Raw genomic sequence first — 9,521 nt, 5'->3', positions numbered from 1 at the left:
GCAAAAATACATATTCCCAGGTTATGACATACCATAACAAGACACGCAAACACAGAGGGAGAACAATGCTGCATATAAGTGCTTATATAAGCAAGACTGAAAAATCTGTTTCTCTCTGTCATTTCTGGAAATATCCAAACCAAAACTGAAACCAAATTTCTTTCCAAGTAACCTTTAATTGTAACAGTTTATAGCAGGATATACTGCATGTTTAAAAAAGAATATGTAAGGCGCTCCTTTTGCCTCTAAACAGTGTTTCATGTTCACAAGCACTTTCCTGCTAAACTGCCTCAGTGTAGAAAAAGTCTAGTCAGGTGTGGAGGCTCTACATGTGCCGGTTAATCCAGAACAGAAGCTCCTCATGCTGCCTTTAAAGCATACTTTACACCCGGACCTTCTTTCAGCTCCAAATCCTAGTCAGAAAAATACAGTTCAGGGCTGGAACCAAGACATGAAAGCAGTTTAACAGATGTTATAGTTAAATTATTATTGCTCTGGCCAGCAGCAGGGGGGCGCTGCTTTTCTTACTACACAGTATGAGATGAAGTGTTTCCATTTTTGTCCCCTGAGGAGTATTACAGTCCAATCCTGGCATTTCTTTTTCATGTGCTGACTAATTGTTTGTGCATTTGCTCCAGCTCCATACATAATTCAGAACTTTCTATTTGATACTGAGTTATGACTGTTTCAGCTTCCAGGCTGGATCTACATTCTCTGTCTGCTTTAGCCAAATAAAATATTAAAAAAAAAAAAAAAAAACACTTTCAGCCATAGGCTACCTAAAAACACTCCATATCTGGTAGCTGGATTTAATTAAGGCAGGAAGAGATTTGATCAAACTAATACTCTAGATCTCCAACAGATCACTTGAACCGTATGTGACTTCCAGAAGTTCTCTAAAGATATATCATTCCCTCGGCATATTTCAGATATGTGTAATAACTCAGGAAACTGGGAAGGTGTTTTTTCAGCCTAACAGTGCATACATAAAGCACACTCACACGCACAGCATACAGTGCATAGAAACCCATTCCAAATTTCAACACTAACGCATTGTATCATCAAACATATTATATTTCATTCTCCGTTCTCTCTGTGCTGTCAGGCACTCTGCCCAGACAGAGGGAGTTTACAGAATACAAATGCTGGAGAATAATTTATGTATCATCACAAAGATGCACTTCCAAGTAACAGTAATGCTTTTGTCTTCACACTTAAATAAGTGACTTTTAATGGTCAAATAATAAATGCCAATATAATGTTTGACTATAAAAGGAAAGGGTTATGATATGATTACAAAATTGTATTTACAGAAAACCAGTGTGTTTTGGAGAAATGTGCAGCCTGTGGGCCTTCAGCATCATCTCAAAGGCATGTTTTCAATGAGTCACACCAGACTGAGAGTCCAGTGTCCTCAGAGACACGGCCTTTAGGACAAAATACCGAGTTCTCAGGCTACGCAGGGACTGGCTTATCCTCTTGTTATGGTTACAGGCATTCCATAATATTACAGTCTCTGAATTCTCTAAAGTATCTTGTGCTTGTTTAATACTCCAGTGTGATATCATTGATTGCTATATTACGCAAAGGATAAATGTCAAATAAAGATACTGAACCCCAGATAACCGAATCATAATCATAGTGAAACTTTAAGAAGCAGAATGTTTCTCTGAAATGCAGTGAGTAAAAGGACAGAATGAAGTCATATTGCTTCTGCTATTAATTTCTCACTGTTTTAAAGTATCTCCAACTTTTCATACATTTTCTCTATAATCACTATATATCTAGCCCCAAAACTCATTATTCATTTAATGCTCATATTCAGAGATGATTAATTTGGACCAGAGCCGACTGGCTATCCGAGTGTTTCAGTCACATGACTTTTCTGTTGCAGTCGCCATATTTGGGACTGAATTTCTGGCTTCACTGCACAATGCAAAAGTAACTAGAGGTGAAAGATGGCTAATATTACACACTTTACTTTGGAAGAGAATAAACCTGAATACTGTGTGATCCTAATGTACTTTCCCCCAAACTGCTGATTCAACTTAAACTTCCCAAATTAGTATTTTCCTGATTATATATATATATATATATATATATATATATATATATATACTCAATGTCCATACTCAATGTCCATACATACATATACTTTATTAGGACACCTGTAGATATTTATGCAGTTATCCAATCAGCCAATCAGGTGGCAGCAGCATGGTGCATAAAATTATGCAGATGCAGGTCAAGAGCTTCAGTTAAAGTTCACATCAAACATCAGACATCTGGCATGGTTGCTCATGCCTGATGGGCTGGTTTGAGTATTTCTATAACTGCTGATCTCCTGGGATTTTCACACACAGCAGTCTCTAGAGTTTACACAGAATGGTGCGAAAAACAAAAACAAAACATTGAGTGAGCGACAGTTCTGTGGGTAGAAGCAGCTTTTTTGATAAGAGAGCTCAGAGGAAAATTGCCAGATCGGTTCAAGCTGCCAGGAGGGATACAGTAAGTCATATAATCACTCTTTACAACCGTGGTGAGCAGAAAAGCATCTCAGCATGCACAAAACATTGAACCTTGAGGTGGATGAGCTACAACAGCAGAAGACCATATCAGGTTCCACTCCTGTCACACACACACTGGACAGCTGAAGATTAGAAAAAAAAAAAACTGGTCTTATTCCAGACAGTCTTCAACTGTCTCTTCAGAAATCTCAAATTGGTTTCATGAACAAGACAATGAGGTCAATGTTCTTCAGTGGCCTTCTACATCACCAGATCTGAATCCAATAGAACACCTTTGAGATGTGGGAGAACGGGGGTTATTTGGTGCTTTTATTTTATTATTTTTTTGCAAATGAGATTTCAGTTTCATGAGTCTTGCACTGAGGAGAGGCTTCCGTCTGGCCAGATCAGTGGACTGTTGCAGTGATGGTTGACCTTCTGCAAGTTTCTCCCATCATCACACTTGATCTCTGGAGCTGAACCAGAGGGACCATCGGGTTCTTGGTCACCTTTCTTACCAAGACCCTTCTCCACCGATTGCTCAGTGTGGCCGGTAGCCAGCACTAGGAAAAGTCCTGGTTGTTCCAAACTTCTTCCATTTAAGGATTATGGAGGCCGCTGTGCTCTTGGGAACCTTCAATGCAGCAGATTTTTTTTGTAGCCTTCCCCAGATCTGTGCCTCAACACAATCCTGTCTCTGAGCTCTGCAGGCAGTTCCTCTGACCTCATGGCTTGGTTTTTGCTCTGATATGCATTTTCAGCTGTTAGACTTTACTGTATATATACAGGTGTGTGCCTTTCCAAATCATGTCCAATCAATTGAATTTGCCACAAGTGGACTCTAATCAACGTGTAGAAACATCTCAGAGATGATCCAGACAAATGGAATGCACTTGAGCTAAATTTCACGTGTCCGAATACTTATGTCAATGTGCTATTTCATTTTTATCTTTTTAATAAATTTGCAAAGTTATCACAAATCTGGTTTTTACTTTGTCATTATGGGGTATGGAGAGGGAAAGACGAGATCAGCTAATTAACTAACTCTTGCGAAAGAGATAAACTTCCCAGCTGTCCTAAACCTTGCTAGCTAGCTTACATAACTGACAAGAAGGATCTGCTGCACTGCTGCTTGTTGAAGATGTATTATATGCAGTCAGAGGTCAGGTCAGTTATCAGAATAAATGAAAATTAATGAAGCATAAACACAATAACATTGATGCAGTCAGTCCGTCAGTTTGGTCCTCAAAATTGTGTGACATCAAGTGAAATGCAAGGATACAACAAAAAACCCAGCCTCATAGTTTAGCAATGAACTTGCCGATGTGAACCACAGATCCTAAAGACAAGTTACACATTCATGTGGCAAGCCACTGGAACGCACACAGCAGATTTTATCCTGGCAGTCCCCAGCTATATCTGTCTCCTTTGTGGCTTCTAAGGATATGCTAGCATCTCCTTACAAAGCACTGTGTAACAAAAGTGGCACCAAATGAGGCCACCAGCACTCCACCCAGGCTTCATTGTGGTGAAGCTGCGAGAAAGAAAGAGAGAGACAATTACACCCGGTGAGGCTGTCCATCACATCACCCTGCCTCATCCAGCCAAACCCACACAGGGCCCGTCACCATTTAGCGTAACCCATGGAAGACCATAATGAGCACATTGCTGTTCTTTTGGCTCTGTGGGAAGACAGCAGCACCAGAACGGGACCAATAAAAATAGCAGCTTTTGCCACAGCGCTTTACAAGTTGTTATTCATAGCTAGGCTGCAGAAAGTCATCTTCTCCCTAACTGGGAACTAAGATTCATCTTCACAGTCACAAGATCTATGGATTGATCCATGCATTTTTTTTATTATTATTAAGAAAAACATCCATCATCACACACACTGGTCTTACTATCTTTCTGCAGAGGCTTCCCTGACCCTAACCTCAGGATGCAAAGGAAATTTTCAGTTTGTTTTTTTAATTCTGTATGCATTTATTTTTATAAACGCATACCGCATGTCATGTACAGTGGCGTAAGGGAGACATGCTCTACTAGGGGCCCAAAAATGCAAGAAAAACCCCCTTTAATAGGAACACCTGTACACCTGTACACCTGTACACCTGTTCAGGACATCTGGCATCAACATCCATGCCACAATCAGAGTCATAGAGATCACACTTTTCCCCCTGATGACACTTTTTTCTGAGATTTGATTGAAAAAGCTTTTGAAAAAAAAAAAAACAAGGGTCACTTGGATCCAGAGCCTATCCCACAAACACCAAACTCGTGTCCCCGAACGAGACGCTAGTCATGCACACACATTCACACACTCATTCACACCTAGGGGTAATTTAGCGAATCCACGTAGTGGCATATTTTGGGAAGAAACCAGAAAACCCCACAGTATCATCCATCATTTTACACTCATCTTTTTTTAATATCTGTTAAATAATGTGATTTGAACACTTTCAACTGTCAATAACTAAATACATCTTGTTTTGTTTTATTGTCATACACTTGTTTCATGAATAACACACACACACACACACACACACACTGCAGTTTGACAGATCCCATAGTGAAGAGATTAATGAGATTAAAAGGCACTTTGACTTTTGGCTGTTTCATTAAAGACACTGTTTACTGCTGCAAATGACCAGATTAAAGAGTGTTTGTATATTGAGAAGAATAGAGAAAAAGAGGGGAAAAAAATTGGTGCTAATACAATTGAACATACAGCTGCGCTAGTTTACACAGTAATATTAATACTCACATACACAGCTGCCATAAAGTAAACTCTTTTCTGCATAGACATTAAACATAAAAGCCAAGGTCTCTCTAGGGGTCCTGAAAGCTATCCTTTGCTGCCGAAGACAAATGGATGCAGACGCTTGGCTTTGCTGAGACGCATTCCAATGTGTCACTGATTAAAGCATTATTGGATTTCACTTGAAGGCTGTTGTCCGTGTCCTATATGGGAGGAATGCTATTTTCTCGGTTGGCCAAAGTGTTATTTTGTTTAAACTCCCAGTGCTAAAGAATTGACCTGAGTGGAGCTGCTGTGCTGAGCATTTCCTGCCGTCTTTTCCCCCGCTGTGCTCTCAGCTCTCCTGGAAGCTGAGCATAGTGTTTCCTCTGGCTCACTTTGCACATTGCTGCTTGCATGAGGGAGGACAGCTGGAATCACTACACACACACACACACACACACACACACACACACACACACACACACACACGTCTCAAGCCTTCTGACATTCTTTGATTTTGATTTTAGCCTCTTTGTAACCTATTTAATGTGTTTTTGTGTTTGATGGAGGAAGTAGGTGGGGGAAAAAGTATAATGAAGAAGTTGTTATGCAAATAAATAAATTTGCGTAATTATTCCAATACCAATTAGGTGAATAACACAAAAAAATGGTTGCAAAGATGATAGATTAAACTGGTGGCACAGCCAAAAGTAGTAAAACTGCTAGTCAGAGAATGCAAGTGAAATGATGCCAACTGGTACTACTTGCTTTCATTCATTATTACCAACATCCTGTTTAGACAAACTGTCTTTAATGAGAGGTGTCAAAGCAGGACTACTGTTATACGAATATGGAAAAGCTGTTTCAAATACAGGGCTGTTACGCTACGATCTTCAGTATAGACTAAATGGATATGTGTGTTTTGAACATTCCATTCCAAATGTAGTCCCACCTTTGCTCATACAGTAACCTCCACTCTTCTGGGAAGCTTTCCACTAGATTTTGGAGCGTGGCTGTGGAGATTTGCTCATTCAGCCACTAGAGCATTAGTGAGGTCAGGTACAGATGTTGGTCAGGTACAGATGCATCCAAAAGGTGTTCAGTGGGGTTGAGGTCAGGGCTCTGTGCAGGACACTCGAGTTCTTCCACTCCAACCTTCACACACCATGTCTTCATGGAGCTCGCTTTGTGTTGTGCACAGGGGCATTGTCATGCTGGAACAGGTTTGAGCCTCTTAGTTCCAGTGAAAGGAAACTATAATGCTACAGCACACAAACACATTCATTATAATTGTGCACTTCCAACTTTGTGGCAACGTTTGGGGAAGATATGAGTGTGATGGTCAGGTGTCCACATACCTTTGGCCATATAGTGTATAAACACTGCACAAGCTTCCTGAAGATACTGGCTAAAATATCTTAAAAGTACACATGCAGCCACACGTACTGCAGCAGAACGACATCCAAGTCCACCTTCCATGGTGTTGGCATAATTTAGTGTTGACAGTAGAAACAAGGGCACCTATTGAAAGAGTCACCCTGCTCCCCAAAACCACATGTTCATAGTTAGCAGGCATCTGGAGAAGGGCAGCCTCACTTCTGCTTTGTATTAACTTTCCCAAATACACAGAGATACAGTGCATGAGAAGAGGTTTAAAAAAATAAAACAAATCCCAGATGAGTCAACTCAGGAGACTCAGGGATACGAATCACAGATGATTGCTCTCAATAACTGCCTTTCTCTCTAGCAGGGAAAGGAAGAGTGTTTTACAGAGTAGGAATTACCTGCTGTGAGCTAGTTTAAAAAAATACCTTTTTGGGTACGCTCGTGGGCAGTCACTTGTGCCTAGATTCTTTCCCTCACAATCAGCTTTCGTCGAAGGATGAGTTCAGATTTCTCAATTTTATGAGCAAACAGATGAATACACAACACACATGGCGTATGGCGTATCTGTAATAGTGACCGCCCAGCCACAGCCCTCCGGTGGTAGAAGCGATAAATCAGCACGTGGAACTCCTCAGAGAACTGAGGACAGTCATATTGTCCACATACACATTGTTGGAAGCGGAAAGACCTCATAGGCAGGGACACAGAGGACAATACAGCATGGACCCTACAAAGGCAGGAGGCTTTAATTGACTGAGTCTCTGTATAATAGAATCAGTGAAGCTTTGGGGTTGAATAGAGGATAGTGCCCCGGAATGGGGCAATGGATAAACTGAGTACAAAGACAGTCCTCTACGGAAACCCACAGGGAATAAACAGCCTTTAGTTCTAACCCTGACATGTTTGTCAATTACACAGGAGATGATTCACTTCAAGAGAGCTGTGTCCATTGAAACCAGAGTTTTTCTACAGCTAGAGGCAGTATGCATCACAGAGCTAGTGGATAAAACTAGCTGGTTAGTCCATGAGGACTCGTGTTATATAATCTGACTTGGATTGTTACTTACCAAAACTCTGCATAATATAAACAACATGTGAGCAAACGAATTCAGACTTTGCCTGACAGGATGCAGTGGAATCAGCGATATTTAGAGAAAAACACTCAGGCATCCTCGCATCCTGCCAATTTTCAGTTAAAAATAGAACTCACATTACATCCGGAAAGGCTGACAACTCTATTGTTTTGGTCACTGGAGCAAAGAATAGCAGCGCTTAATCTATGTGACCGATTTAAGACCAGCTTTATGGTTATTTAGGTTCTTGTACTATGATTAAATGTGGAATGCTACTGATATTGGAGGAGTATTTCATGCTCTGGCATCCAAGAAAAGTGGGAGTCAAAGCAACTGAAACCCATCACTGCTAAATATGTTTCTTATTTGGTGGAAAGAGGGTGAGTGAGTCACGAATAATCCTACAGGCCATTCTGTCATGGATGCTTTTTGTTTTTTTTTAACCCTTACACATTCTTTCTCACCTTTGTGAGTGCTTTAGATGGACAAATCTAAGATACTGTATGTCAATCAATAAGGAAAGACTGAGCTATTGGGTAAAGAGTCCAAGTAGCACAGAAAGGAAAGCAAATATAAAAGGTTTAAAGCTCTTTCTACACCATACTGTGAGTAAATTATTTACCGCTGCCTCACAGACAGTTGAAGTTTCAGACAATTCAGAGTTACTTAGAAGTTTTCATCAACCCCAGTTGAGCTTTCTCAAACCAAACTGTGTGCTAGAGCATTGGAAACTCCTTGTCAGTAAGTCACAATAGATTACCAAGCCACAACAAAGCATTTTGTTGCATATGTGTTCAGCTGAATAACAGGATATCAGCTCAGTGAGAGATATTGCTGATCTCCGGGGAGGTGGCTAGAGCATTCATTTCATTCAGGAAAGTCTGCAAACATCATGGCAGCAACTCCAACCAAGCCAATGTTTGTAGGGATTTTATCAGATAAGAGTAATTTTAAGGGAATTTAATATGAATAAAGTTGAATAATGCTACAACTATTAAAGCTACAACTGATGACCCCATCATAAAAACACTGAATGTCCTTGAGTTCATTTAATTACTTTTTTTTTTGCACAGTCTGCATGAAATACTCCCATTTTTATCCATGAATTCAGTCACCTGCTAATTCCCTCTCACCTGCCAGTTCTCCCATCATACAACCACCACCAACCAGGGAAGGTGAAGGCTGCCGCTTGCTTCCTCCAAGACACGTGAAGCCAGCAAACCATATATTTAGTACAGATGTCTTTTCATGTGTTTGCACATTTTGTAATTCACATCTGCCAAGTTATGAAATATGGTTGCATTTGTAAATTTAATCTCTTCCCTTTTCCCTCACTGGAAGGAAAAAAACGAACTATAAGCCATCTGGTCTTTAAGTGCTTGGACTGAGGAAACTGAATCCTACCTGTTGGAGCGTTGTGTACTTAACAGTGAGGAAAGGGCATTTGTCTTTAGTCCCAATGCCTGCTCGGGCTTTCCAGAGGAAGCACGTGCTCACTGCTCCTCCCACACACTGCTCACTGAAGTATAATAACCTCCACAGCTGGTCCATCACCTACAGTTCATCTCTCTCCACTCTTCATATTCACTTATTCACAGGTATAATGTGACACCTTTGCAAAACAATCCAAATATGTATTTTAATTAATCGTGTTTTCAGTCATCGGCACTTTTGTCACTGCTGACTACACAGAAATATTAGCACCCTTCCTTCATGAAAATTAGAAGAAAAAAAAAAAGAAATGTATATTTATTCCAAATTATTGGCACCTCTACAATGAAGCTCTTCGTGAAATAGCTAATAAGGGTGAAGAAC

The sequence above is a fragment of the Pangasianodon hypophthalmus genome, chromosome 1 (assembly GCF_027358585.1).
Source record: "Pangasianodon hypophthalmus isolate fPanHyp1 chromosome 1, fPanHyp1.pri, whole genome shotgun sequence".
Classification (NCBI taxonomy): domain Eukaryota; kingdom Metazoa; phylum Chordata; class Actinopteri; order Siluriformes; family Pangasiidae; genus Pangasianodon; species Pangasianodon hypophthalmus.
This window is presented reverse-complemented; position numbering follows the sequence as displayed.